Source organism: Octopus sinensis, linkage group LG13, assembly GCF_006345805.1.
Source record: "Octopus sinensis linkage group LG13, ASM634580v1, whole genome shotgun sequence".
In the NCBI taxonomy this organism is placed as follows: Eukaryota; Metazoa; Mollusca; class Cephalopoda; order Octopoda; family Octopodidae; genus Octopus; species Octopus sinensis.
Window position 1 is genome coordinate 57920391 of NC_043009.1, and position 27298 is coordinate 57947688.

The 27298-nt window shown below is 34.9% G+C and overlaps 1 long non-coding RNA gene across 1 annotated transcript; it reads right to left on the reverse strand.

Moving 5' to 3' along the window:
- Positions 1 to 435: 435 nt before the first annotated feature.
- LOC118765723 lies at positions 436 to 26336 on the reverse strand. The gene is made up of 3 exons (XR_005001589.1): positions 26247 to 26336; positions 9809 to 9826; positions 436 to 447 (listed from the first exon to the last, which is right to left on the reverse strand). It is a non-coding gene; the product is annotated as an uncharacterized LOC118765723 (long non-coding RNA).
- Positions 26337 to 27298: the final 962 nt, after the last annotated feature.

Sequence of the window (27298 nt, forward strand, 5' to 3'; positions counted from 1 at the left end):
ATCCTAGCATTTAATGTCGACTCGCCCAATGAATTCATTTTCGACCTGTCTGAACCAAATCCAATTATAAGGGATCTTCAAGTAAACTAAATGGAATGCTTTAAGTATTTTTAGAGAAATATATGCATAACTCTTCTCAGAAACCCATTTCTCAATATTCTCTCCTTTTAAGGCGGCGAGCTGGCAGAAACGTTAGCACGCCGGGTGAAATGCTTAGCGGTATTTCGTCTGCGTTACGTTCTGAGTTCAAATTCCGCCGAGGTCGACTTTGCCTTTCATCCTTTCGGGGTCGATAAATTAAGCACCAGTTACGCACTGGGGTCGATGTAATCGACTTAATACCTGTGTCTGTCCTTGTTTGTCCCCTCTGTGTTTAGCCCCTTGTGGGTAATAAAGAAATAGGTATTTCGTTATGTAAGAGTTGCGTACTGCGGTCGATCTAATCAACTGGCCCCACTTCCCCAAATTTTTCGGGCTTTGTGCCTAGAGTAGAAAAGAAAATTCTCTCCATGTCACTACTCTAAATGTCTATTTCTCTCTAATAACCGGCGGCCATTTTTTGGGTCTTCATCACGAGTCTCTGGACTTTCAATCCGAACATATCTTTTCCTTTTAAATTTTTTGTGATAACCCTTATTGGTTCCGACCGTAAGTACAACTCACTTCATTGAATATTTCTGCAATATGACGAAAACATTTGCTGGTCGTCAGTCCTAGTTAATCAGTTTGATTCTAAAAGTATGTTTCAACTAATGTATTTAGTTAATTCTGGAACAAATGTCTTGTGCTATGTCTTTTTTCTTTACTCATCCAAGGAAAGAATGATACCATCCAAAAGATATGAATATTTTCTATTGGACTTAAGAAAAAATTATTAAAATGTTCTTAAATTAAGAGACGTTTTTCTTTTGACAGCTTTATGCTGTCAATAGTTTCATTATGTTTAAACATATTTTTCAGTGTTGCAGCTGCTTACCAAGTGAATACCACCGGAGAACAAAAATTGTCACTAAAAACCGAGATTGTGGTTAAATTCACTTGAAACGTCAATATATTTCATGCGGTGACAAAGATTTCATTGCATAACAGCGACCTTACTGCTGGCGCATTTCTATTGCAATTGTCAATGACAAAGTCGCAGCTGTACCACAGACATTCTGAGAGTTCCTGTATTCAATAGATTGTAACCGATATCATTTAGAAATGTAATATTCCATTTGTTTATCTAATATGTAATATAAGAGATGAAACAAATGGAAATGATGTCTAATCTGACCAATACATTTATCTTTGTTATGTTACGCTTTATTCATTCTTCCTCTCTTTTTTCTCATTTCCTAGATGCATATATGTATATATGGTTAAGTGCATATATATTTACACAAACACGCGCACTCACACACGCATATGTATATGGTAATATATGTATATATAATTTATATATATATATAGTTAATTCCCACCAAAACGGAAAGACACAAGGAAAAACAACAACGCGACGACGTAGTACATGCAAAGTATTAATACATGAATATATATATATATATATATATATATATATATATTATATAAAAGGGCTTAGTAAAATAAATTACTTTGCCGCATACTGAACTCATTAGAAATAGCAGCTAAAAAACTTTTTTAAGGCTATTTCTAATACTTAAAGAAAATCTCTCTCATATATAGTGTTTGCATAATTTAACTCACAAAAGTTTGGGGGTATGACATCGAAAAATCAAATGCTAAGGTTATTCGAGAACGTACGTTTCAAGATTAGTCAAAACAACATTTCTATCATCGGCTCGGAATTCCTTGGTTTGGATTTGGAAACACTGAAAATAAGAACATACCCTCTCGAAGATCTGCTCCCAACTAACAGTGCCAGCAAATTCAAAATAAGCAAGCGAAGAATCTCTGTTCTCCCCTTCCACCAGCGTGGGTTAAAATCATCAAACTCTATGCTTATTTCGGTAAAGTCCGAAGCATTAATCAGAGGGAGATTAATTATAATTTCAACAATTGAGGGCAAAATTAATTAATTATTATCATTTCACCAAGTGTTCAGTATGCAAAGGGACCATTCAAGGCGAATTCAAATTATTACATTATATAAAAGGCTTAGTAAAATAAATTACTTTGCCGCATACTGAACTCATTAGAAATAGCAGCTAAAAAACTTTTTTAAGGCTATTTCTAATACTTAAAGAAAATCTCTCTCATATATAGTGTTTGCATAATTTAACTCACAAAAGTTTGGGGGTAATGACATCGAAAAATCAAATGCTAAGGTTATTCGAGAACGTACGTTTCAAGATTAGTCAAAACAACATTTCTATCATCGGCTCGGAAATTCCTTGGTTTGGATTTGGAAACACTGAAAATAAGAACATACCCTCTCGAAGATCTGCTCCCAACTAACAGTGCCAGCAAATTCAAAATAAGCAAGCGAAGAATCTCTGTTCTCCCCTTTCCACCAGCGTGGGTTAAAATCATCAAACTCTATGCTTATTTCGGTAAAGTCCGAAGCATTAATCAGAGGGAGATTAATTATAATTTCAACAATTGAGGGCAAAATTAATTAATTATTAATCAATTTCACCAAGTGTTCAGTATGCAAAGGGACCATTCAAGGCGAATTCAAATTATTACATTATATAAAAGGGCTTAGTAAAATAAATTACTTTGCCGCATACTGAACTCATTAGAAATAGCAGCTAAAAAACTTTTTTAAGGCTATTTCTAATACTTAAAGAAAATCTCTCTCATATATAGTGTTTGCATAATTTAACTCACAAAAGTTTGGGGGTAATGACATCGAAAAATCAAATGCTAAGGTTATTCGAGAACGTACGTTTCAAGATTAGTCAAAACAACATTTCTATCATCGGCTCGGAAATTCCTTGGTTTGGATTTGGAAACACTGAAAATAAGAACATACCCTCTCGAAGATCTGCTCCCAACTAACAGTGCCAGCAAATTCAAAATAAGCAAGCGAAGAATCTCTGTTCTCCCCTTTCCACCAGCGTGGGTTAAAATCATCAAACTCTATGCTTATTTCGGTAAAGTCCGAAGCATTAATCAGAGGGAGATTAATTATAATTTCAACAATTGAGGGCAATTAATTAATTATTAATCAATTTCACCAAGTGTTCAGTATGCAAAGGGACCATTCAAGGCGAATTCAAATTATTACATTATATAAAAGGGCTTAGTAAAATAAATTACTTGCCGCATACTGAACTCATAGAAATAGCAGCTAAAAAACTTTTTTAAGGCTATTTCTAATACTTAAAGAAAATCTCTCTCATATATAGTGTTTGCATAATTTAACTCACAAAAGTTTGGGGGTAATGACATCGAAAAATCAAATGCTAAGGTTATTCGAGAACGTACGTTTCAAGATTAGTCAAAACAACATTTCTATCATCGGCTCGGAAATTCCTTGGTTTGGATTTGGAAACACTGAAAATAAGAACATACCCTCTCGAAGATCTGCTCCCACTAACAGTGCCAGCAAATTCAAAATAAGCAAGCGAAGAATCTCTGTTCTCCCCTTTCCACCAGCGTGGGTTAAAATCATCAAACTCTATGCTTATTTCGGTAAAGTCCGAAGCATTAATCAGAGGGAGATTAATAATTTCAACAATTGAGGGCAAAATTAATTAATTATTAATCAATTTCACCAAGTGTTCAGTATGCAAAGGGACCATTCAAGGCGAATTCAAATTATTACATTATATAAAAGGGCTTAGTAAAATAAATTACTTTGCCGCATACTGAACTCATTAGAAATAGCAGCTAAAAAACTTTTTTAAGGCTATTTCTAATACTTAAAGAAAATCTCTCTCATATATAGTGTTTGCATAATTTAACTCACAAAAGTTTGGGGGTAATGACATCGAAAAATCAAATGCTAAGGAATTTCCGAGCCGATGATAGAAATGTTGTTTTGACTAATCTTGAAACGTACGTTCTCGAATAACCTTAGCATTTGATTTTTCGATGTCATTACCCCCAAACTTTTGTGAGTTAATTATGCAACACTATATATGAGAGAGATTTTCTTTAAGTATTAGAAATAGCCTTAAAAAAGTTTTTTAGCTGCTATTTCTAATGAGTTCAGTATGCGGCAAAGTAATTTATTTTACTAAGCCCTTATATATTGTAATAATTTGAATTCGCCTTGAATGGTCCCTTTGCATACTGAACACTTGGTGAAATTGATTAATAATTAATTAATTTTGCCCTCAATTGTTGAAATTATATATATATATATATATATATATATATATATATATATATATATATATATATATACATATATATGAATGTATGTATATACTTATATACATATATAAACATGCATACATATACACACACAGACACACATACACACTCACATATATGTATGTATGTATGTATGTATGTATGTATGTATGTATGTATGTATGTATGTATGTATGTATGTATGAATATATATGTATGCATAAATACCTATGCGCTCACTCACACATATGCAAAACGTCCTCAGATACCCCATTCCCTTTTATTATACCGTCCTGTTCCCCTATAATTCACAGCATATGTGTCGTTTCGCATATTTATATATTATCATATATATATATGTGTGTGTGTGTGTGTGTGTATACACATATTAATATATATCTTGTGTTATCTAGACGTTTATATAAACGGGAATTTCCCATATCCGTAAAACTGACGATTTTCGTGTCACTTGATATTATTATCAAGATCCTCGGCTCTTAGAATGATGTATATTGTTTGCGTTTTCGTTGCTTATTTTTGTTATTTTTGCTATAATCACTTCACTTCTTTTTCTGTGGATAAGCAAATGAGTGTTGCTATAGATATTTATATCTATAAGGACATATACAAATATGTACATAACGTGTATAAATACACACATGCATATACATGCGGGTTTATAAATTTATACAGACATATATGCACGCTTTTATACGTGTGTGTGTGTGTGTTTGTACTGTGTGTGTTTATTTATAATTATTGATAATAGTTTCTGGGTTGGGGGTGCTGTGGAACGGTGGAACATTTTGAATTATTATCGCTTTTCCAACACGTCAGATTAGCGTTGTGTCCCACTTCCTGTTTAACCCTGGCTAATCACTCATATATTGTTATTTTTACTTCTGCGATAATCACATCTCTAAAGTTTGGTGCATATGAACTTACAATATATAGCAACCATCACTCCTCCGCGTTAATTTCTTCTGCTAAGCGTTTCCTTTAATTGTTGTTAATAGATTTCGTGGAGAAAAACAAAAACAATATTTTTCAAAAAATCTACTTATTCTCAGAAACCGTGATAATTGAGTAGGAAAGAAGTTAGCTCCTTTAAGAAATTGTCATCACCCAGACACACAGCAATATCAGGAACGGGAATATAACTTCAGTGACTAGATATACTTTGGCAACAAAGGGTGAGCCGTGAATACGTGGTCTTTGGTTCAATATTAATGCAGAACATCGTATGACTTCTTCGAGAGACCGGGTTAAATATTAACATCTTTAGACTGAAACTGGTTAACTGAAACTATGTCCTATTCCTTCGTATACATACATACTCACACAGACACATACACAACAAGTAGCCGTAAATGCTAAGAACCCTCCTAAGTATCCTAGCTGTCCCTTACAGGTGGGGCTCAGTTAGAATTTTCTTCATGTTGAGTAGCCCATTCCATCAAAAGGTCCCGGAATAGGGTTTGTCTAATGATGAAGAACTATACACATATGTTCCCCCAGGTGAATTGTTCAAACTCCAAATAATTCCTTTCAACACATGGCTATGAATACCACAACTACTATTTCCGTTCGTGATCAGAGATGCACATATCGTCAGCCGCCAAGGGACATGCTCGACTGGTTAATGTCAAACAATTGAGAAGCAAATCTGTGGTATTGAGCAGAATATTTGCTGTAGGCCATCTTTTATACCAAGACAAAACAATGTACATGATAACACTTCCAATCAGTTAAGATCAGAAGCCACGAGAGTCACTGGCACTTCATACATTATTGCTGTTAGTATCACACTTAGTATGACGAGAAAATTCCGCCGAGGTCCTCTTTGCCCTTCACACCTTCGGGGTCAATAAAATAATTACCAACTGAGCACTTCGGTCGATGCAATCGACTTATCCCTCCTACAAAATCTCTGGATGTGTGCCCAAACTCGAAAGCAATAATATACCAGGGTGGGCAAAAGTAGGTGTACAGTTGCATTGACATATGAATCGCTTAGGTTTTAAAAAATAAATACCGAAATGAAGAGAGCATTCCACTCATATTAAGCAACTGATAACGACTTTTGCCCACGCCTGCATATAAATTGGAGAAAGCACAAACTAAGAATTATGCGGCATAATCTCCCCATTTCATTTACTGTTGTAACACTAATTATTGAAATATTTCTAAATCTCGTGCGGTTCCATTTGGTGATATTCTTAACAATTCAATACCAATGTAGGTAGCATCATTAAAGAAGAAAATTACAATAAATATCAGTTATACCGACACGAATAATGGAAACGTTTTAACAGTCAAACCTGAAATTGCTACTTAACGTTTCTTCCTCCTGTCAATGCTGAATAAGACAGGAATTTACTTATTTACTTTACTAATTTCAACTCACCTTCATTAATGTTTTAGCTTATCAACATTTGGCAGTAAATTACAAATAAATGATGGTGACTTTAGAGTTATCTCCCCTTGTACATCATTCTTGTATTAAATACATTATTGGACTCTTTGTTTTTCAGAAACTTTATGCGGTGATTCACTGAGTCATACTTCTTTACAAACAATCTATGTATAGAGATCGTTCATAGAGAAGCCTGAATAACGAGTTTTCCTCTCATATCCACAGATAGACCTCCTATTCACTCACATCATTACTCACATATCCACCGATAGACCTCATACTCACTCACATCATTTTAGCTTTATCAACGATGACCAATGTTTACCGTTTTAAATATTTAAAATGTGCTTATAACTATATATCTTGAGACCCTCTTCGGTCATAGCTGACCGTGGGATTGCACCTAGAAAGTTACCCTCCCAGGCACAAGTCCGGGGAAGGTTGTCTATGGAAGACCAGCAGTCGCCCATGCATAACGGCCTCCCCTTTCCACGCTACCAGTGATATCCAAGGGAAAGGCAACAGCAGATGAGCTTGGCACCAGTGACATCGCAACTCATATTTCTACAGCTGAGTGAACTGGAGCAACGTGAAATAAAGTGTCTTGCTCAAGAACACAACACGTAGGCTTGTTCGGAATTCGAGCTCACAACCTCACGATCGTAAGCTCGACCACTGAGCCAAGCGCCTCCACATAACTATATAGAAATGAATCATAATGATTCACTTCACAAGTAAATATGTATATATTTCTTTATCGTTATATTTGCTGAATTAATTAAAGACTGATGAAATTCGGAATTATAATGTGACATTTTAATCTCCAGCAAATAGGCGTGCGCGCATACATACACACACACACACACACACTCACACACACTTATACACAGTCAAGCACTGTCACATAAACACATACATAGATTCTTTGAGGATGGAAAATAAAGTGGTTTTGTTATGTAAGTCGAACTCAATGACATCCTAACTATGAGGAATATGGTCATGCTCAATGAAATCACCAGTAAAAGAGTTTATAGGAAAACTATGAAGAGGCGTTTGAACAACGTCAAAAATAGACGGGAAAGAAGAGCGAAATGAAAAATGAGGTTGGCTGATGACCAGGAATAACGGAGGGAAAAGCGTGCGTTGGTCGGTGTGCATCTATGACCTCTTTAGGAATTGAAATTTGATTGATTGCTATTTAAGTACACATATACGCACACATACACACTTAGAGATATACTCACACATACATATATACACACACGCGCGCGCCTACATATGGTTCTTTATATTTTGTATATACTTGTCAGCTCAAGGTGTAAACGATGACACATTATTTTCGAGAGAAAAATAGTCTGTAGTATTCGTTACGTCCAAGAATCAAGCCGCTCATATGATTCTCTAACCTGCGTAGGACACAGCGAACCAGTGATTAATAGCATTAATCATAAAATGCTATACATAAGAAAACGAAAATTATATTCCAAAATAAATACATAACTCAAGTGAGTCAACGCGGAAGACTCTATATATTTCAATTCATTATTTTTTGCAACAAGGGGGTGGGAAGAAAAGGGTGAAAGGCAAAGTCGACCTCGACGGAATTTGAACTCAGAACGTAGCGACTGGCGAAATACCTATTTCTTTACTACCCACAAGGGTCTAAACACAGAGAGGGCAAACAAGGACAGACAAACGGATTAAGTCGATTACATCGTACACAGTGCGTAACTGGTACTTAATCTATCGACCCGAAAGGATGAAAGGCAAAGTCGACCTCTGCGGAATTTGAACTCAGAACGCAGCGGCGGACGAAATACCGATAAGCATTTCGCCCGGCGCGCTAACTATTCTACAATCTCGCCGCCGTAAGCATTTATATAAACAAACTGAATCATTGTCAGGTAAATATAATCCCCGATAACACGCCCTAACTTGTGAAGTAACTGAATATATATAAGTAAACCTTCGAACAGACAATCAACAGGGACGCCAGCTGGGTTCACATTGATAAGGAGAAAATACCCCGAAACCGGCCTGTGGGTATTGAACCAGCAAGGCGAAGGTGACAACCTTCTCTGTTCGAAGGTTGTAATGGACACAGATTTGAGTGTCACATGGCTAGCTAGAGGCGACAGCCTCTCGGAGCTAATGAACAGCTGAATTCGTACTATATCTCTGGACTGCCATGTTAGCTTGGCAATAAATATTGATACACAGTACTGCTGCTGTAGTCTCATTTAGAGAGATTTAAAAACAACAACAACAACAACAACAACAATAATAATGATAATAATAATAATATAATAATAATAATAATGATAATAATAATAATAATAATAATAATAATAATATAATAATAATATAATAATAATAATAATATATATATAATGTAATATATTATACTACATTTATACTCAGTTTGGTTTTCAAGCAATAATTTTAGCAGTTTTGGCAGCAGGGTTTTTCTTGTTGTGGGTGGAAAGAGTAATGTATATGGTGGAAATTATGTGTTGTATAAGAAGGTTTATTGGCAGAAAAGAAAAGTAGCTGTTTGGGTAAGTGGAGAATGTAGAAGGATAGAAAGAAATTATATCTTTGTAAGTGTCGTTAAAGAGTAATGGATGGTAAAGGCAATTCGTTCTGATTTAATAAAGGCTTTTCGTTCAGGGCACTATCTTGGAGTCTATATAAAACAGGGTGTTTGAAGTAAACTTGAATTGAACTTTATGTGATATATCTTTCATATTTAGGACACAATTTCTACTGTTTGAAGTTTTTTCCTTTTTAAAGACTTACTTAGGTTCTGCTACACTGGATCGTGTTGTACAGTTTAAGGGTTCATATAAGAATATTTATAGTATATAGAGATTCGATTTGTAACAGTATAATATATCAGTGAGATCACTGCTACTTTGACATTAAAGAATGTTACGCAACAATATCGGAATCTAAACTTTTGTGCCATTTCAAGTTTGCCAAATCTACTACAACAATCCTTGGCATACAAATCGAAATAATACTATAGTTCATAAAGTACCTTCAATTCTACAGCAATGCATACGGGATTAACAAAAGACTGCGAAATCATTTGAAGTTAGCACTGGATCAAAAGACTCAAAATACGTCAGTGATCCAGTAGGCCTATACATACATATACACATACATATATATGTACATACACATAAGCGCGTGCACACGCATACATACATACATAGTATCAGAAATTCCCCTTTTTTAGGTCGTTTCAAAAAAGATCATGGTCTTCTCTAAAACTTCAATGTAAAAAACAGTCATATTTAGAATAGAATAACATCTGATCACCATGAACATGTGATTCTCTGTGGCTGTGTGGTAAGTAGCTTGCTTACCAACCACAAGATTCCGGGTTTAATCCCACTACGTGGCACCATGGGCAAGTGTCTTCTACTATAGCCTCGGACCGACCAAAACCTTGTAGTGGATTTGGTAGACGGAAACTGAAAGAAGCCCGTCCTATATATGTATATATATATGTATATATATATTATATATATATATATATATATATATATATATATATATATATATATATATATATGTGTGTGTGTGTGTGTATGTGTGTGTTTGTGTGTCTGTGTTTATCCTCCCAACATCGCTTGACAACCGATGCTGGTCTGTTTACGTCCCCGTAAGGTAACGGTTCGGCAAAAAAGAGCGATAGAATAACTACTAGGCTTACAAAGAATGAGTCCTGGGGTCGATTTGCTCGACTAAAGGCGGTGCTCCAGCATGGCTGCAGTCAAATGACTGAAACAAGTAAAAGAGTACCGTGGCCATTCGTCTCAAAACATTTGTCTTCCTTGATGTCAAATTAGACACAGCATCTTCCATTTACAAACCTAAACGTAAAAAGAGAAAAGGAAAAATATATCTACATAGATTTCCAACAAGCCTCAGAGTAAAATTAAAAGACTCGTCAAGAATATTGCGTTGTGTTTCTCTTCTTTATTCTCTAATGAACCAATATTCAACGAAATAGCAACAACGTATGGGAAAACGCTACACAACTGCAGTTATAGAGGAAAACATTAATAAAAATAAATAACAACAGATGGGTAATAAAGAAGGAACATAAGAACAGAGAAAGAAAAAATCATCTGGTTCTATCCGGACTCTACATACATGTCACCACCCTTATAGGCAAAATGAATGAATGAAACATAAGACACGCGGGTCATATCTGTCCAAAATAGTCGTAATTTTGGCAACGCTGTTATAGTAGCAAAAACAGTAGCAAAGATAAAAGCAACAACGACATACACGAAATGACATATGTAATTGCTGCCATAATATACGACAATACAACAAAAATAGCACAAACGAAACCACGAAACAACAACAACGAAACAACAGTAAAAGCAATGGACAGTAAGCAGATGTTTGTGGAAACAGGAACTGTCAAGAATTAAACCAGCAAGAATTGTTAATACGAAAGTAGAACGCAGAAATCATTTTGAAGGAGACAAACGGAGACAGGTGAAGTGATAAATCTATTACGCAAATATTTAAATATATTCACCTTTGAGTCGGTATACAATGTGTCACACAAGTAGTTGGCTATTTCATTGTTATTGGAGATGTCAAAATTCAGAGCTTGTTCCTTAAAAACGGAGAGGAAGCCTCTATCTTTCCAGTTACAGAATAAGAAGCAAGCAGAATCGGAAGTAAAAATGGCTTCGGTGATTTTCTTATAAACTTGGGTCTCTCAAAGGCGATTGGTTTGATCGAACAGACCTGTACAGAAAAGATTTGTACCTATTTGTATATAGATGCGTATGTGCACGCCTGCAAAGGAGAGAGTGTATGTATATTTGTGTGTTTACGGTATGTGTGTTTGTGTGTTTACGATACGTATGTTTGTGTAAGGCGGCGAGCTGGCAGAAACGTTGGCATGTCGGGCGAAATGCTTAGCGGTATTTCGTCTGCCGTTACGTTCTGAGTTCAAATTCGGCCGAGGTCGACTTTGCCATTCATCCTTTCGGGGTCGATTAAATAAGTACCAGTTACGCACTGGTGTCGATATAATCGACATAATCCGTTTGTCTGTCCTTGTTTATCCCCTCTGTGTTTAGCACCTTGTGGGTATTAAAGAGATAGGTATGTATGCCTGCGTGTTTACGGTGTGTTTACGGTTTAAAATATACACCACACAACTTTATATAAAATTTACAATGTTCACCTGCATATTAATTTCTGTTGAATTATGGTAAGTATAATTCTTGTCTCTGACTTGGAAGTAAAATATAATATCAACGCCATTTACATTGTTTTGGTTTCCGGCTCCAAATGTACTTTATGGATTCGAGCTTATATACATTTCAGTATCATTCCAAACATGAACACCCACTTGAAGAAAATACAAATTCAATGAAATGATAAATATATGCCAAATAAATTGATTTTAATTATTTATCTTAGTATATATATATAGTGTGGGGAATCTGCATACGGCGATCAATTAATTCGACAGCAGTAAATGTAATCAACAAGATAAGAATATTGTAAGTGATGATTAATGTCGCTTCAATTTTAGAGTGAGGAATGGAATGCTGTACAAAATGCAATAAGGTTATATCGAGTAGGAATTGTGTTGGTATCTAGTTACTGGCAGAAACGTTAGCACGCCGGTCGAAATACTTAGCGGTATTTCGTCTGCCTCTACGTTCTGAGTTCAAATTCCGCCGAGGTCGACTTTGCCTTTCATCCTTTCGGGGTCGATAAATTAAGTACCAGTTACGCACTGGGGTCGATGGAATCGACTTAATACCTATGTCTGTCCTTGTTTGTCCACTCTATGTTTAGCCCCTTGTGGGTAATAAAGAAATAGGTATTTCGTCTGCCGTTACGTTGTGAGTTCAAATTCCGCCGAGGTCGAATTTGCCTTTCATCCTTTCGGGGTCGATTAAATAAGTACCAGTTACGCACTGGGGTCGATGTAATCGACTTAATACCTATGTATGTCCTTGTTTGTCCCCTCTGTGTTTAGCCCCTTGTGGGTAATAAAGAAATAGGTATCTAGTTATGTTTCAATACATGCGTACGTACATCCGTACATACATACATGCAGGTATATATATATATATATATGTATATGATGGGCTCTCCTTTCGGTTTCGACGTATGAGGTTCCGACAACGTAGTATTTCTTCGTCAGTCATAATGCTTATGTCGAATGTGACATTTAAGTCTTGTCAACGATTTTCGAAAAACACAACGGATCCTGCAAGTATGAGGATTACAGGCCAGTGCAGGTGGTATATTTGCAGCTGCTTTCCTCTTTGCAATGCACCCCAAAGCCTGTTAGTGGTGGTTGCAACAAAGTTTCTAATACCATTTTGACACATTTTAATCGCTCAATGATGTTGTGAGTTATCTTCATTGCCAAGAGGTTACTCTTCAGCGTGTCCTTCTTTCTGTGCAATGGTCGACCAACACTCCTGTGTCCACTCTCAAGCTGGCTCTATACGAGGACTTTGGGTATTCTTTCATCACTCATTCTGAAGACATGGTCAGCCCAGTGCAATTGTGATTGCATAAGGTTGCTCTCGATTCCACCAATCTTACACTTACTAAACAGGTCGGCATTAGAAACTTTGTCTTTTAGTGATAAACCGCACATTGTCCTCAAACAGTCTTTGTGGAAGATGCCTAGTTGGTTAATGTGTTGTCTATAAGGTCTCCACGATTTTGAACCATGCAAGAAAGAATGGTATCTTTAGAGAGGTGTACTTTGGTGTCAAGATTGATGATCCTTCCATTTTATAGTCGATGGCGGAGTTTGCCGAATGCGTAGGTTGCATTTGTAAGACGGTTGAAGATTTCATCGTCAAGGGAAGGGTTCGAATTCACTTTACTACCAAGATGTGTGAATGGCGTCACATAATTTAGGCTTTTCCTATCAACATGTATAGGAGTCTCGGAAAAATTGTAAACCGGTTGTACTGGGTTACAGGAATACACGTCACCAGCAGCGAACAAGAGCGACTAATAGCACTCCTTGAGCAACCTGAGTTAATAGCGTAGGAGTTATGGGAGTTAACTCCCTTAACTCCCATATATATATATATAATATATATATATATATATATATATATATATATATATATATATATACATATATATATATATATATATAGTAGTTCAGAATAAGTGTGATTTTCATGCAAGTTTAGGAGGTTAACTCCTATTTTTGGAAATATAGGTTTTCCCGGCACACTCAGTCAAACTAGTTACGATTAAATATGTGTGCATGTTTATTTGTGTGTGTGTATGTGTGTGCAAATGTGTGTTTCTGTAAAAGTGGAAGCATATCTGGAACAGATGCGTGTGTAAAATGTATGTACATTCTTGATATTAAGCTCCCGCTGCCCCATAATTTCAATGCAAGGAGACTGGCAATTTATGTAACATGGTACCCGAGGATGACATTCGTGTACTGTTCACTTTATGACACCAAATATTTACGAGAGTGAAAATTATTTGAGCTAAAACTTGAAAATTTAGTTGACTGTATTTTATTTGACTTTCTGACTTTAAAAGCTGTTGGGTACAAATATGTTTTACTCGCAGAAATTTTCGTTGAATAGCAGTAAAATATATCTTGTCTTCATGTGCTATTGGTTATTCAAAATGACTGTATATACAGCTTCTTGTCTCTACAACAAGATATGTTTTTTAGTATAGCTTCACTCTAATCGCTACAATGTCAGCCGCAACTGCTGTCAGCGATTAGGCTTCCAGTTAATATTGCATATCGCTGATCATTTTAGAATTCTCAAAATTAAATCCAACCAGACGTATTAAATACTATTAAGCGAATGTCTTCTTCCATTGAAATTATGGGACAGCAAAAACTTAATATCAAGCATGTACATACATTTTATACACGCATCTGTTCCAGATATGCTTCCACTTTTACAGAAACACACACACACACACACACACACACACACACACACACACACGCGCGCGCATGTTTAATCGTCATTAATGTTGACTGAATGTGCAGAGAGAACCTATATTAAAAAAAATAGGAGTTGAATATATTAAAGTTTCATGAAAATCACACTGTCTCAACTCTCTATCTGTCTATCTATCTATCTATCTATCTATCTATCTATCTATCTATCTATCTATCTATCTATACACACACATACACACACACACACACACACACACACACATATATAGATATAATAGTGTACATTTAAACACAAGAGAAAAATATATTTAACAGGTAATTTTTACGCGCTAGTAGAAGCAGTTAATACGACCAAGGTCACATTTTAAGAAGAGTTTTGGAAGGGAATGAAAAATACAAACTTTTACTTTGTTACTTTTTATGGTCACACCTAGGTTTCTGATTATTTTAGCAAATAAAATATTTTGCTAGACGAATCTTCATCAGTAACCGTGCCTTAACAATTAACATATAATTTAGAGTCGAATTACACGTGTCTTATCATTATATGTTATACTTTTTCAAAATTCAGTCACGTCTTGTCCTTACGTTCGGACCGCGGTGTAGACGAAACAGGGACAACTGAAGAAGGTGAATATTCCTTGCGTTGTATGTCTTGTACTCTGTTTTTCCGTTGTTTGAAAAAAAAGTCCCTTTCCATGTTCTTGCTTTTATGTTTTCGTTTCTCATTGTGTTCAACGTCTTTTGATGTCCTGTACCCATATCTGCATGTATATATACATATAGATGTAGGTATGTGCATATATGTATGTATATATGCATATATATATATATATATACATACAAAAATATAAGGAATGGCCATAATAGGACATTCGACTCACTAGAAAGAGCAGCCAAACTCAAACCGCTAAAAGTTGTAATTCTGAAATTGAAAGAGAAATAAAAACGTTTACCCCTTTCATCTCTGTACTATGCATAGTTTCGGTAAACTTTTGTAAACAAATTAATTAAATTAAATTAAATTTATTTACAACTGGCGTGCCTCGTCAGCAGAGAAGCCAAGGACGAGTAATATATCCACGAGACGATGGAAAGGTGCCACGCAGTGGGACTGAACCCGGAACCATGTGGTTGGTAAACAAGCTACTTACTACACAGCCACTCCTGTATATGCTATATGCTATAAATTTTCAAAATCTACCGCAATCGTGCGGTCTTCTCAGCAGCAAATATAAACTGCTGATTTAATTTCAAAATTAGTCAAAAATCATTAATTAATAAATATAAGGGTAGCAAAAAAATTCTACAAAATTTTGTAGAATTTTTTGCTACCCTTATATTTATAAATATATATATATACATACATATACATATATACCTCTTTTACTCTTTTACTTGTTTCAGTCATTTGACTGCGGCCATGCTGGAGCATCGCGTTTAATCGAGCAACTCGACCCCGGGACTTATTCTTTTGTAAGCCCAGTACTTAGTCTATCGGTCTCTTTTGCCGAACCGCTAAGTAACGGGGACATAAACACACCAGCATCGGTTGTCAAGCAATGCTAGCGGGACGAACACAGACACACCACCAACACACTCGCATATATATATAATATATATATATATATATATATATATATAATATATATATATATATATATATATATATGTATATATATATATAATATATATATATACTATATACATATATACGACGGGCTTCTTTCAGTTTCCGTCTACCAAATCCACTCACAAGGCGTTGGTCGGCCCGAGCCTATAGTAGAAGACACCTGCCCAAGGTGCCACGCAGTGAGACTGAACCCGGAACCATGTGGTTGGTAAACAAGCTACTTACTACACAGCCATTCCTGTATATATATATATATATATTATATATATATATATATATATATATATATATAATATATAATATATATATTATATATATATATAATATATAATATACAGCTTCTTGTCTCTACACACAAGATTGCTTTTAGTATAGCTTCACTCTAATCGCTACAATGTCAGCCGCAACTGCTGTCAGCGATTAGGCTTCCAGTTAGTATTGCATATCGCTGATCATTTTAGAATTCGTAGAATTGAATACAACCAGACGTATTAAATACTATTAAGCGAATGCTGTCACTGCAATCCTAAGAGTATCTTGTTTATCATAAATGTAATAATTCTTATTATGTCAGAGACACGTTATGATGTAGGGGAAATTTGGTTGACACTTTAAACAGATTAAGCATGGAAGCGGGTGGGGGTGATGGTTTCGTAGACAACTTTTGTCTGAATGTAGTAAATTCAAACGATTACCGGGTATATGAGAGTAGATGTAGAAATGCTGCATTTTTGCCCGTTGCCTTCTCTAGGTAGAATCAAAACTCACTTAGTAGTGATATGTTTAGATTATCAAACGCGCACCAAAACGGAAAGTAGTAAGTATTAAATTTTTTTTTTTTTTTGAAGCACTCTGTTGTTTACGACGATGAGGTTTCCGGTTGATCCGAATCAACGGAACAGCCTGCTCGTGAAATTAACGAGTAAGTGGTTGAGCACTCCACAGACACGTGCACCCTTAACGTAGTTCTCGGGGATATTCAGCGTGACACAGAGAGTGACAAGGCCGGCCCCTTGAAATACAGGTACAACAGAAACAGGAAGTAAGAGTGAGAGAAAGTTGTGGTGAAATAGTACAGCAGGGATCACCACCATCCCCTGCCGGAGCATCGAGGAGCTTTTAGGTGTTTTCGCTCAATAAGGAATCGAAACCGCGATCCTATGACCGCGAGTCCGCTGCCCTAACCACTGGGCCATTGCGCCTCCACAAGTATTAAAATATATGTGCATCGACTCCAGAAAATTATTTACATAAATTTTCCTCAATCGTGCCGTACATATTAAAAAGAAAGAAAAAAATAATCGAAAACAATGAAACTTGGAACAAAAAGATTAAAAATATGGATTGCATAATATTGACATGCAAGTACAGATTTAAATGATGGAGGTAGAGTCCGTTAACCTGATGTTATAATATTACAGGTAGGTTTATTAGCAACACGTGGCTAAAGGATGAAATGCGAAATTGATCAAGAGATGGATTTTGAATTCATCAAAGTTAACGAAATTATCCTGTAAACACAAATCGAAACACACTCTTGCGTGCGCACACACACATACATGTATGTGTGTGTATGTTTATTTGCATCTTTTATAATTATACATTGTGGAGGCGCAATGGCCTAGTGCATAGGGCAGCGGACTCGCGGTCCCAGGATCGCGGTTTCGATTCCCAGACCGGGCGTTGTGAGTGTTTATTGAGCGAAAACACCTAAGAGCTCCACGGCTCCGGCAGGGGGTGGTGATCCCTGCTGTACTCTTTCACCACTCTTTCTCCCACTCTTTCTTCTGTTGGCCTGATCGCTTAGTCAGCGGGGTGACGTCATTCGAAGGCTAAAACAATGCGAACGCATTGTGACCAGCGATGTGTAACAACATCTGATAGTCTGGTCGCTCACGTGATCACGTGATATTATACATTACTCAAAATTCGAAGTCATTGTCAAACGTCTGTTTGCTAGATCTAATATTCACGGACTTTGCTATTAAATAATCCTTCAGTTTAATGGTAAAATTTGTTCTTGAGTTATCTGGCATAAGATCAAACATCACACGCACACGCTCACACACACACACACACATCACACACACACACACACCATATATATATTTCATCGGTTCTATATTTTGTCTCGTTCCCTACGGAATAATCTTTAAGGAACATTGTATCCAGGTGTTTTAGTCTGCTAAAGAAAACATGGTTTTTTAAACTGCGAAAATTGTCTTCTTTCAACAGCTGATATAAGGTAAATATTCCATTTATTTCACTTAATATTGCTTTTTTTATTGTGTGGTCTCTCTCTCTCTCCTTTCTCTCTCCTATCTATCTATCTATCTATCTATCTATCTATCTATCCATCTATCTGTTTTTCTGTCTATCTGTCTATCCATCTCTCCATCTATCTATCTATCTATCTATCTATCTATCTATCTATCTATCTATCTATCTATCTACCTACCTATCTATCTATCTATTTGTCTATCTGTCTGTCTATCTATCTATATTTGTAGGCGCAGGCGTGGCTGTGTGGTAAGAAGATTGCATCAGAACATGGTTCCGGATTCAGTACCACTCTGTGGAACTTTGGGCAAGTGGATTTGGTAGATGGAAACTCAAAGAAGCCCATCGTATAATACATACATATATATATTTATATATGGATATGTATATGTCTGTGTGTCTGTGTTTGTCTGCACACCATCGATTGACAGCCGATGTTGGTATATTTATGTCCCCGTACATAAGCCGTTCCGCAAAAGAGATCGACGGAATATGTAATAGGCTTACAAAGAATAAGTCCTGGGGTCGATTTGTTCGACTAAAAGCGGTGCACCAGCATGGCCGAGGTCAAATGACTGAAACAGATAACAGAATAAAAGAATATGTGTGTGTGTGTGTGTGTGGTGTGTGTGTGTGTGTGTGTGTTCGTACGGGTATGTATCAATGTTTATTATTATGCTCTTTGAGCTGTACCATGCTGAAAACGGTTAAGGGAGTTACATCTCTAAACTGGAAATTGCGGAGCTACTCATAATACCCTTTCTATAATTATATTTATATGATTGATTTTGATTTTGATTTTTCTAGTTTCAGCTAATGAGCTGTGGCCATGCTGGGGCACCGCCATTTGGTTTGCTACACGATTTTACCTCACGGATGCTTTTTAGCAAACGCCATCTGATGCATGATTATATATTTTCTATTAATCATTACCTATATGCATGAATTATGTTAGCACTTTCAAATATATAATCTCGAATATCATGCTGACGAAGGAAATTAATTTTACAATTTTAATCCTGAAACGCGTACATGATTAATCGAAGGCTGGTTAGTTTCGTTATTTTTTTCTTCTTTCTGTCTATGTAATTTACGAGTATTACTGTCTGTGGAGATATATTGTAGCAAAAGAATTAGTAGTTTTTGATTGCTATTTCTAAATCTTCAGTATGTGGTGATGCAACTTTTTGCTAATCCCTTAATTATGTTTATATAATATATATATATATATATATATATATATATATATATATATATATAATAATAAATATTAGGAAATAAATCCAAATTTACAGGGAAAAAATCAGATTTAGGACTGAATCCAATTTTATAGTAAAATATTATATAATATTAATTAGAGACAAAACTTCATAACTTAAAATTGAATAGAAGATCTGAATACCACCTGATGAATGTCCTTAGAAGAGACACGAAACAATTGTAGTGGCGAATTTAATTTTATTTAATTTATATAAAATTTTTTATGTATTGGATTAAGTCTTTCTTTGTTTGATTTGCATAATAGTGGTTTTGTCTCTAATTAATATTATATACTAGCAGTATCGCCCGGCGTTGCTCGGGTTGTAAGGGAAATAACTATATAAGCATTTTTAGAGAGTTATAGCCAAAAAATAGCAAAAAAATGCATTAAAAATTGAAGAAAAATTAAGGTAAATTTTTTTTAAATCGTTGACATATCGTAGATATTTTTAGAGAGTTACTTCCCTTATATAAAAGCGAAAAAAATGCATTAAAATGGAAAAATATGATGGTAAATTTTTTTAAAATCGTAGACTCATCGTAGACGCGCGCTAATACCCAGAAGGGCTCGATATGAATCACGACTATAAGATACCCGCTTTTGGTTAAACTGCACCGCAAAATGTGGGAGTTGTTACGAATCTAAATCGTAGGAGACAGACACACAACTTCACTCTTATATAAAGATGCTTTTTTTTCAGTCATAGAGTTAGATTTATGAAGGTCTTCAGTAGAAAATCCTTCGAATTCTGACTCGATGCTGATATAATGAAATTCGTATCCATTTTTTGTCAGAATTACAAATTTTGAAAACACAATAGGAACAAATTTCGAAAAAAAAATCTCCCATAATTCACGGAATTAAAATTACACTTCGATTTTTGTACAAAACTGTATTTGAAGTTGTTTACGAAGTATAATACGTGTTTTCACGAATGTACTAAAGAGATTTACTCTGGTATTCTCATTTAAATATGAATAGGTAAATTCGGGCGGTTTGGTAACGAAAGGGTTTATATAAGTGTCGTCTGTTTATACATAAAGACTGTTTCATACTTTCAGTTTAGTCTTCCTCAAATCACTCTGTCACTATTTACTCTCTTCCAAGAACATTTTCACTCACTCTTATCTGTTAGCTTGCCATACATTTTACTCATGTATCTATCAGCGTGATAGACAGAAACAAATATTACATCTAGTTTCACTTTATTCGTTGCACACTATGTGTGTGCGTTTGCGTGTGCTGTAAACCAGACTAAGAAAAGCATTTGACATACACACCAGAATGTGAGTTTCTGTAAATTTTGCTAATTGGAGTTTAACTTTTAAAAACTGGACCTGGCAAAACCCGATGCATTCTACTCTTAAAAATGCTAGGTAAATTGTAATTGAAGAAATCCTATATTGTAGATTTCTATAACTGGAAAAGGGAGGCAGATAAAATCTGCCTTTTATAATAAGACTAGCAGTATCGCCCGGCGTTGCTCGGGTTTGTAAGGGAAATAAATTTATAAGCATTTTTAGAGATGTAAAGTATAATAGCCATCTCAATATGGCTAACCACAAAGGGGGAGGGGTGTTACTGTAGCTTTTTACGTTCTGAGATTTAATAATAAATTTAGAGAGTTACTTCCCTTATATATGTCAAAAATGGATTAAAAATGGCAAAAATGATGGTAATTTTTTTTAAATCGTAGACTCATCGTAGACGCGCGCTAATACCCAGACGGTCTCGATATGAATCACGACTATAAGATACCCGGTTTTGGTTAAACTGCACCACAAATGTGGGAGTAGTTAGGAATCTAAATCGTAGGAGACAGACACACACAACCTCACTTTTATATATAAAGATTTCCTCTATTTACATAATATGAGGTCTCTTCTTTCTTTTGTTATCTTACTGTTTTTACCAATATACATATATATATTAATATATATATAGTTACAGAGATGTACTTGCATAGCAAGTGACTTGATCTGAGATCGTGTGCTGGAACGAAAAACAGTTGCAGCGTTGAAGGTGTTTATAAGCCATTTAAGAAACACACAAAAAACCGTTAGACTCACTTCAACATTTAATTTAATTGTCAAAATATTTTCGTCGCTTTGAGACCGCGACCTGTTAGCACGATATTTTTGTCAGTGAACAGGTCGCGGTCTCAAAGCGACGAAAATATTTTGGCAGGCAAATTAAATTAAAATGTTGAAGTGAATGTACGGTTTTTTGTGTGTTTCTTAAATGGCTTAGAAACACCTTCCAGGCTGCAATATATATATACACATATTATATATATGTATGTATGTAGAGTATGTATGTATGTATGTATGGTGTATATGTATGCATGTATGTGTGGTGTGCGTGTCTGTGCTTGTGATTGTCCTCCACCACTGCTTGACAACGAATGTTGGTTTGTTTACATCCCTGTCACCTAGTGGTTGGACAAAGGAAACAGATAGAATAAGTACAATGCTTACAAAAATAAAACTGGAGTTGATTCATTAAACTACAATTCTTCAAGGCATTGCCCCAGCATGGCCACAGACCAATGGCTGGAAAAAGCAGAAGAATAAAAGAATACATTCTCTGCTTTGGTCTTATGTTGAAGGCATGAGAAAGCTTGAGTTTACATGAGAAGGCCTAACAGACTGGTAGAAACAGCAGCCAAATCTCCCTCAAATCACACCTTACTGTCTTATGTATGTATATATATATGAGCCAATGAGGGGGACTCTACATGGTAGCTAGACCTGGTAGAAATAGCAGCCAAATTTCCCCAAATCACACCTTACTGTCTTATCTATGTATATATGTATGTATGAGCCTATGAGGGAGACCCTACATGGCAGCTAGACTTGGTAGAAATAGCAGCCAAATTTCCCCCAAATCACACCTACTGTCTTATCTATGTATATATGTATGTATGAGCCTATGAGGGAGACCCCTACATGCAGCTAGACCTGGTAGAAATAGCAGCCAAATTCCCCCCCAATCACACCTTACTGTTTTATCTATGTATATATGTATGTATGAACCTATGAGGGAGACCCCTACATGGCAGCTAGACATGGTAGAAATAGCAGCCAAATCTCCCTCAAATCACACCTTACTGTCTTATCTTCTGCTACTTGGATATAGGTGTTATATTCGTCGCAAAAAAACTTTCCTGTCACACACTCACGCACACGCACACACACACACACACACACACGCACCCTCACACACACACGCGCACACCCACACACACCACTCACACACACGCACGTTACCTTACAATTTTATTTATATATTTGCGTGTCTATGTGTGAAAGAGGAAGTGGGAGGCAGAGTGAAAGAATCACTCACTACAGTAAGTCAATTACTTTCATTTTATTCGTTGCCCACTGTGTGTTGCGTTTGCGTGTGCTGTAAACCAGACTAAGAAAAGCATTTGACACACACACCAGAATGTGAGTTTTCTGTAAATTTTGCTTAATTGGAGTTAAATTTTAAAAAACTGGACCTGGCATGACGCGATGCATTGTACTCTTAAAATGCAAGGTAAATTGTAATGAAGAAATCCTATATTGTAGATTTCTATAACTCCAAAAGGAGGCAGATAAAATCTGCCTTTATAATAAGATAATAGATATATATATATATATATATATTATATTATATATATATATATATATATATATATATTTGTTGTGAAAGATTTTTTATGTGAAGTCATGTGTTGAAACAGATATTGTTATATTTCGGAATGGTCATTTTGTTATTTAGCCAAAGATCTCTGGCCGAAATAGATTAAGATTAATGTAAAAAATAAATAACACTGCAGCAAAAGTAACGCCAAATATATAGTGGTGTTGTGTGTTTTATTGGCTAAACTGACAAAATGACCATTCCGAAATATAACAATAATATATATATACATATATATATATATATATATATATATATATATATATATAATATATATATTATATATATATATATATATATATATATTATATATATATATATATATGCAGACACAAACACAGACACACACACACACACACACACACACACACACACACACACGCACGCACGCAAACACACAGGCACACACAAATTTGCATTGAGAAGAAATGACATCAGATTTTAACTAGCTTATTAAGTGCTTTTCGTATTTCCTTGTAGTTTGAATCAGTGAAGCTCACATTTCCATCATCAACGTTACTAAGCAATTCGAGTCTCACCTTCTGGATGAAGTAATGTTGGCGAGTGTTGGATGGAGATTTCTTATGGGAGGTGAATAAAACATAATGTTTGTATTTAAAATCATTCGCCTTCAGACGTAGACTGTGTTTCTTTTTCAAAGTTAAATGCTTCTTGGAACTGATGTCATCGAATCAGTCAAACATAGAGAACGGTAAGACTGATTATATATAACCACATATATAAATATATATATATGTATGAATATTTTGCGTTTATACATACATCCATACACAGATATATAGACGTATAAATTACATGCATACATGCATATATGTATGTATGAATATTTTATGAGTATATAAACGTATATAATTTTATATGTACATAAGTATTATATATGATAATTTTATATATATGTATAAATTTTTAAATATGCATAGATTAATTTTATCTGAATATATATATATATATATATATATATACCTATATACATACATACACACACAAATACATATATATATATATATATATAATATATATATATATATATATATATATATTATATATATATATATATATTTAAACGCATGAACACTTTTGTTACGAAATAGACAAAATAGCATTCAATGCATGAATTAACGTTTTAATTTGCATCTTGGAGCTGAATGTCTCAAATTACCACTGCTAGCATCAGATTTCCGCTCCTCAGGCAGTGGTGTAAACTGAACTGCACAACAACTGTATAGAAGCGACCGACCAAAAGAGAAACAAAAAATAAAAAAAAAAAGAAATGGAAACATTTCAAAAAGTTATATGGTATTTATCTGAATAAAAATATATAACAGCTTTTTGAAGATTCAAGAAAAGAGAAAAGAGAAATGAGAAAACAAACAAAGAATGACTGGGAAAGAAAACACAGATGACATAATAAATGACAAAAATAATTAAAATAACAAAATTAAACTTAGAATGGAAATTGAAAGTTAACGAATAAAAATGAAAATATTTAAAGAACGAAATGAAGGAAGTAGTAATGCTAAATACATCGTTTTGCTTCTAGGGATCAATTTTAGAATTTGAGTTTTTAAAAAAAAGCTACCTACGCAAGGAATTATTCTGTGTTCAAACCGACTGCAGGGCACTTATAATTATGTTTCTTCTATTGTAGCATAGGATTGATCGAGGCTTTAGGAGTACAATTTCAGTAGACAAAAATCTGTTTCACAAAATGAACACAACACAGATATACATGCATTTGACTATTGGTGTGTACATAATTATACATATGTACATATATACGCAAGCACCCACACATCCATACATGTATATATATATTTGTAGATTATATGTATATACTTACAGGTATATACATATATATATTTGCACACACACACTCATTTTTATATACATAGAAATATATATATTATCTATATATAATATATATATATAATATATATATATTTCTTATATTTATATATATATATATATATATATATATATACATCTACATCTATATATATATATATATATATATATATATATATTTATACATATACATTATTATTATAATTATTTAGGGAATTTACTTCCAAGAACTGAGGAAAAATGGATAGGGGTAGTGAAAAATGTTGAGGAATCCAGACCTGAAGATTGAGAGTATGTCGACCCGAGTAAGAATTGAAACTAGATACCACGTATCTAATCAATACCGACGTACTTTCAGGAAACATGTGTAGTCTTATATAAACGGAAAATACAGGATTCAGAATAGATATAGTTAGTATAAGATTTAACTTTTAATATTTATGGAGTGGTCGGGTATAAAACCTTTCAGTGTTGATTGAGTTGAAGGTGGCTCTGTCTTAAAAATTACTTTTTTTAATATATATTTACACGCACATTATATATATATAATATATATATATATTATACGTATATATATTATAATATATATATATATATATATATAATATACTATATATATATATATAATATATATATATATATATACAATTGCAGCGTGGAGGTGTTATAAAGCCATTTAAGAAACACACAAATGCCGTTCGATTCACTCCAACATTTAAGTTTTAATTGTCAAAATATTTTCGTCGCTAAAATCCCACGACCTGTTCACTGACAAAGTCCGTGCTGCATCTCTATCTCTCTCTCTCTCTCTTTCTCTCTCTCCCTATATATATATATATATATATATATATCAAAATAAGCAATAGGGTAATACAGTACGACCGTTTCAAGCGGTTCCATTTAATTGAACAATGTAATCCTTACATCAGTTCAAATGCAGCGCCATCTTCAACTGCACATATAAAGACAATTTGAACCAGAAGGACACCTTAATATATATTTTTTCGTAAATATTTCAACAGAAGAAGAAGATGGAAGTAATACGTGTTGTCGCTATTGTAGCTAAGAATAGTCTATTCACATTACTTCGTGCTGTGCAGATAATACCGGACTGACTTGGTGCTTCATCTTGGTGCTAAATTTAGAATTTGTAGAGTACATATTCAATAGTTTTGACAGTGAATTCGATGTTCGGCCTGCTTAGCATTCCATCGAATCGTCTGAAAAGTGCAACTTTAGTATGTCCGTATAGAAACACACATATACATGCAAAGATACAAACCTCTAGGCTAAACATCCTGAATACGATATATGTCCCTTTGTTAAGATAGTCTCGCGAATACAATGACGTAAATCGTTGAGACTATTGCCCCAGTATGACCTGCGGTCAGTGACACAAACCAGTGGAACAATATATATCTATATATATATATAGTTGTGTGTGTGTTGGTATGATTGTATACATATATAGAAACATATACATATGTCTCTGTCTGTTTGTCTGTCTGCCTGTCTCTCTCTATATATATATATGTGTGTGTGTGTGTGTGTTGTGTGTGTGTGTGTGTGTGTATCATGGTTTGATATGCCATAAACTACGTCATCTAGGCATAGCTGGAAAACTTCGAGAGTGGTTACATGACTTTCTGATAGGAAAGAAGTCAGGCAGTAGTGGCCAATGGAGCCACCTCAACGAAACCACAAATAGTGGGCAGTGTCTCACACGGCACTGTCTTGGGATCACTGCTTTTCATAGTGGCCCTCTCAGATATACCCTCAACTGCCCGGAGAGCCACCCTTCCTAGCTACGCAGACAATACGAAAATCTCGCAGAAAATAGAGAAATCCAGTGATGTTGCACACCTGCAGCAGGTGTTGGACTCAATTTACAGATGGCTAAGGATAATCATATGCAGTTTATAGCTG